We start from the raw sequence: 6,341 nt of genomic DNA, 5'->3' as shown, positions 1-6,341 counted from the left end.
CACTACATTTCAGAGGGAAATATTGTACTTTCTACTCCACTACATTTATTTGACAGCTTTAGTTACTTTTCAGATGGAGATTTGACACAATGGATAATAAAACAAGCTTTTAAAATACAACACATTGTTAAAGATGAAACCAGTGGTTTCCAACCTTTTTGGCTTTTGACGTCTTACAAAAAGCAGTGTGTAGTCGGGTCACATTTCAGATGTCTATGAGTTGTTAACAGCTCCACCAAATAGTGATTTTTCCCTCTAAACCTCACATGGTTTCATTTCAATAAATGTTCAAATGATCCAATATTTCAGCAAAAATCAAAGATTAGGGAAAATGTCCAAAAACTGAAAACAGATTTGTGGATCAGAACTTTGTTTTTTCTTATTTCCTCTCCCATTAATCATCTCACGACCCCTCAGATTTATCTGGTGACCCTTTGGAGGGGCCCGACCCCTAGGTTGGGAACCACTGGACTAAACTAGCTTGCTGCTTACACACTGATGCTTCAGTATTAATAATCTAATGATGTCATATATAATAAAATATCAGTCAGAGGGACCAAACCACTACTTTTACTTTAATACTTTAACTACATTTTGCTGCTAATACTTATGTACTTTTACTTAAGTAGGATTTTTCATGCAGGACTTTTACTTGTAATGGAGTATTTTTAAATTGCTGTATTGGTACTTTTACTAAGTAAAGGATCAGAGTACTTCTTCCACCACTGGCTATAAGTGAAGCAAAGGCTATGACATCACGCTCTCTTTTAGTCAGACCAGTCAAATCCTCGGGCACGCCGACGATAGCAGTCAAAGGACTGGGTTCAAGTGTAATATTGAGAGCTTTAGACAAAGTATCAAAAAAGACAGACCAAAACCCAGCTAATTTTGAACAGGAGTAAAACATGTGAGTATGATCAGCAATTGATAAAGAGCACCTATCACATGTATCACTCGTGCCTGGACAGAGTTTACAGAGTTTGGCTTTGGTAAAATGTATTCTGTGCAAGACCTTGAACTGAATCAAAGTTAGGCAAGCACATGAAGACGTAGAGTTTACCCTATCGAGAGCTGTCTCCCACCATTCATCCGCAAGGTCAAGCCCAAGTTCTCCCTCCCAGCTATCCCTAGTCACAGAAAGAGAGGGAGTCCCAGAAGATATAATGAGATCATAAAGGATTGATATCATACTTGACTTGGAGAGTGAGAAGATTTTGTCTATCAGGGAACCAGCAGGCAACAGAGGGAATGAGGCAAAGTGTGTACGAGCATAATCTCGTGCTTGAAAGTACCGAAACAAACTAGATTGTGGTAGGTCAAATTTTTTGCGAAGATCATCAAAGTTAGCAAATGTTTTACCAAGAAATAAGTCTTTGAAATCAACTATAACTTTCCTTTCCCACAATGCAAAAGCTGTGTCAAGTTTAGAGGGAACAAACAAGTGGTTATTACGGATGGGGCTACAGGGAGAAGAAGTGGTGAGTTTGAAATTAAATGTCTGAATTGTTTCCAAATTTTTAGAGATGATAGAACAATTGGGTTTGAAGTATATTTGGAGGGACAAGAGGCAAGGGGGGCACAAAGCAGAGCAGCCAGAGAGGTTGCATGACAGCTGTGAGCTTCCATTAAACACCAATCAGTGTAAGAAGAGCCATACCAGAAATGCAATTTCTGAAGGTTGGCTGCCCAGTAATAAAATAGCAAGTTAGGTAGAGATAAGCCTCCGTCTTTGTTACGTCTCTGAAGAATTGCTCTGCATGCCCTTGGGGACTTGCCTGCCCAAACTGACCTATCCAACCTTTTGAAAAACGATTTTGGTAAAAAAAAAAAAATTGGCAGACACTGAAAAAGAAATAGAAGCCTTGGTAAGACGTTCATCTTTATGGTCCGAATCCTAGAGAAAGGGAGAATCCCATCGTTGCGAATCCGCTTTGATATCGGCAACTAGCCTCTTTGATATCGGTAACTAGCTTGCTCAGGCAATTCTACTCTATTGAGCACGCCAGGTGGTGACATCACCTGGCACCAAAGATCAGCCAATAGCAGATGGCAATTGCAATAGCACACTTTTAACCATTAGATGGCAGCAAATCTACAAAATTGGCCTAGGGTTCAATTATTGTCCTCTTTTTTGTTTACTTGTTTGGTACTTTTATCACTTCTCTGACCTTACAAACAGACTTGGAAAAGAAATTATGCTGTCTTACACTTGGGAAGAGCTCATCACTATGAGGTTGGCAGCTATCAAAATCCGAAGAATCTACCAACTGAGTAGTTGGCATGACAGAGAGGGAAGAGTAACAGTATACATGTTACACTGTAGATACACTCAGTACCAACTTTATTCAGTACACTTAGATAGTACCAGAGCAGCCTAAATTCTTTGAGGCACGGATTCAACTAGATGCAGGAAAAATCCTTAGGCCGCAGTTCATCCATATCCAGAGCAATATGTCAGACATGCTGTGGAGTAGCAGGGCATTTCTCTGTCCCCTTTATTGTTCACCCTCTACACCTTGGATTTCTGATTCAACTGGGTTATGCCACCTCCAGAAGTACTGATGACTCCTCTATTGTGGGATGCATCAGTGAAAGCAATGAGGAGTCTGGCAGAGAGTGAAAGGAGAGCCATCTGCAGCTCAGCCTCAGTACAACAAAAGAGATGGTAGTGGATTTCCAGTTTTAAACAAATTACACAATTAACAGATAGTACTGCGAGAGCAAACATAAAAGTGATTTCCAATACTCACATAGTACTCATGAACGCACAATCAGCAATAGAAAGTAAAGAGGAAGAACTGTCCATGAATGACTCCTCGGGTACACAGTAACCGGCTGATGCAGCAAAGTTCGACATAGGGGAGTAATACTCTTTCATGACGCTAGGTGTCGCTGACGGGCTTTCTTACATTACGAGTACCTTGGGTTGCATATCAACAACAAACTGGACTGGAATGACAACATGGAGGCACTGTACAAGAGAAGGCAGAGTAGACTTTTCCTAAAGAGGAGGCTCAGGTCTCTCTCTTTCTGCCCAAACGGCACATTCATAGTCAATACAAAATATTGACCATTGATTACACAATGATTATTATATTATATATATTTTATATGTTTTGGTATATATGTATGTAACAATATATATGTACTGTATACAGTATATATGTACCAACTTCATTAGATACACTTAGCTAATACCGGTGTGAGGGCAGCATCTCCCACCACACATTAAATTTAAGTTAAGCCTGCACTACATTTTCCCTATTCTTTTCGGCTCATTAGTAATAACACACACACACACACACAGTTAAATCACATAATGACAACACATACGAGTGTTATCTAAATTGAGTGCACGCATTTTGGTTTGACATTGTACGGCTGTATTCTCTTATAATTCTGTTATGTTACCAGTTTCTTTCTTTATATGTTTCCTCTGCTGTCAAAGGACGGAGTTTCGGGAGAGTCCATTTACTCACCATCTTGGGGGGGGGGGGGGGGGGGGTAACTATGTGGGCGGGTAACTACGTAACTATGTTCCTGGTAAAATTATATAGAGTTTTTGTATTTATTCGATGTTGGTTGTTGTTTGTTTAACCAATATTAGTTTGTTAATGTTGAATATTATTCAACAAACTGGCTAACTACAACCTTTCCATAACTACACAAAATTGGATTAAATCATACCTAAATGGCCGTCAACAGTGTGTGCGGATAAACAATAAATTATCACCCCTAAAAGCTTGCACCATGGGAGTGCCACAAGGCTCGATTCTAGGACCACTGCTTTTTAGTATATACATTAATGATCTCCCATCTGTTTGCAATGATGCTGAAATTGTGATGTATGCAGATGACACTGTGCTATACATCCATGGGAAAAATGCAATAGAAGTTGCCACAAAATTAACAAAGGAAATGGAAAATGTTGCTAAATGGTTAAATGACTCCTGTCTCACTTTAAATGTTGGAAAGACTGTAACTATGTACTTTACCAATAGAAACAAACTGAGAGATTGCCCTGACATCTACATAAATGGACAAAAAATTAAAAATGTGGATGAATTTAAATACTTGGGTGTCACTCTTGATCAAACTCTTAATTTCAGAAAGCATATCAAAAAACTGGGAAACACACTGAAATTTACCCTTGCAACTTTTAGACATATAAGAAACTCCCTTACAGTTGAGGCATCGAATACTTATTTAAATGCAATGATTCTTTCACACTTTTCGTACTGTATGACGAGTTGGTCTCAGGCAGGAAAAACAGCATTAAGACCACTTGAGTCATTATATAAAAGCGCCCTTAAAACTCATGATAAAAAAACACGTCAATATCACCACTGTCATATACTCACGAAATACAATATGTTAAATTTTGAAAATTTGATTGTGCACTCAAATGTTTGCTTAATTTTTAAGATCATTCATAATGCTGCTCCTCCCCCCTTGAGGAACTTTGTCATACTCAGCTCAGAAAAAACAACACGAGCCACTAGGTCAACCACTCGGGGGGAGTGCAGAATTCCACAACGCAAGACCTCTCTTGGCCAATCATCTTTCACCTTTATGGCCATAAAACAGTGGAACAGTCTTCCAACAGAACTAATAACAACAACAAATCTGCAAACCTTTTCCCGTCTAACAAAACAGTGGATACTTACACAGCAAAGCTGTACACATTTGTAAATTAGTGTTGTTGGTGGTGAGGGGGTGGGGGTGGGGGTGGGGGTTTGTGTCAGGTTTGGGGATGTGGGGATGATTGTGTTTGTATACTCTTATTGATTACCATGATATTTTTGTACTCTTTTAATGTGTAATTTTCGTACAATTTTATTATTTTACTTACCTGCCCAGGGACTACGGGCGGAAAATAGCAATTTGCTAAAACCTGGTACATTACATCTCTCCTTGTTTTATAAGGTTAATGTTCTTTGTACTTTGTCCCTGTTCAAATAAAGAAATTCATTCATTCATTCATGTAGATAGTTGAATGTGTAAATGCCTAATTTGTTGTCTGTTAGTTTTTCTGCTCTCATGTATCATTTTAGTTTGGCTAGCCACTATATATGTTCCCTCATGTCTCATTTATAGCAGGTCAAGCTGGTTAAGGTTAAGCTGTAATTAAGGTCTAATTAAGTTGACCTCAGTTGTTTTGGCCAGATTATATATATTTTTTTTTTTTCCTGAATGTTATCATTGGTTTTTGTTACTCTTAAATTGTAAATATTTTGGGTAAATAAAAACCCCTAAAAACATACCTGTGATTCCCCGTGTCTGCTTTTGCCAACAGAACAACCTAAAGATCCTCATTTGGACTGAGATCTGGGCACAAGCCACTGGAGGCTCATCTGCCTGAAGGTTTGAGTTTGTGTTATTAGCACACTGTCAGCGTGAGGGGCATCGTTAGACCTCATTTACTGGGGCATGAGCGCTTAGGGTAGTATAATATATAGTATATATAGTATACAGTATAACCATAAAGGTTTTTGATAAAAAAAAACACTTTCATTTCATCATTGTAACATTCTGGAAAAATATAATTTGTTGATCTTTGAGAATTTCAAAAATTTCAAATATGCTTGTTTTATGTACCAGGCTTTGCATGGGCTTGCCCCACCTCCTTTAAATGAATTCATACAACAGAGGGCTGACAGCAGCACTGGCACCAGGGCCACTAGAGGGACTGCGAGGAGCCACATAGGCGCACCACATTTGCACAAACTGTGCTCTCAGTAAAGGGAAGTAAAATTTGGAATGGCCTCCCACTTACAATACGGGAGTGCCCTACATGTCCCACTTTTAAGACCCATCTAAAACAATGGCTCAAGGCAGACCAGAACTGTGATCACTTTTAACCTCATGTGTTGTTCAGTGTATTTTGTCTATTTCTACTTGTATATTTGTATTTTGTAACTTGTAATGTTACTGTTTTTGCTACCTGCCTAGGGACTACGGATGTAAATTAGCATTTTTGCTAACTCTGGCATGTTTACATCGTGTATTTTTATGCTGATGTTCATTAACGTGCTCTGTCCCTATCAAAATAAACAAATAAATAAAATAAAATAAATAATTAAGTATAATATCTACAATGTATTTGCTGATTTCAGCGCACCAGAATTAATTTTGTTTTGACTTTCAATGTATTTTTTTCTGGCATGATACAGAGCAAAGAAAACAAACTCTAGGTGTGGTCGCACCCTAAAGCGATTTAGTACCGTGACAGATTGTTTATATATTATATAAATTAAGGGTGTGAATGGAGTGCTGGGGGCACAGGCAGTACTTCAATTCTGCTTGCTCAACATCTATAATGTAGTGGCCTTTACTTGTTT

This window comes from Centroberyx affinis, unplaced genomic scaffold (genome assembly GCF_046629955.1).
Source record: "Centroberyx affinis isolate AG114_WGS23_722 - 3 ecotype Tasmania unplaced genomic scaffold, CSIRO-AGI_Caff_v1 ptg007620l_1, whole genome shotgun sequence".
Lineage (NCBI taxonomy): Eukaryota > Metazoa > Chordata > Actinopteri > Beryciformes > Berycidae > Centroberyx > Centroberyx affinis.
This window is presented reverse-complemented; position numbering follows the sequence as displayed.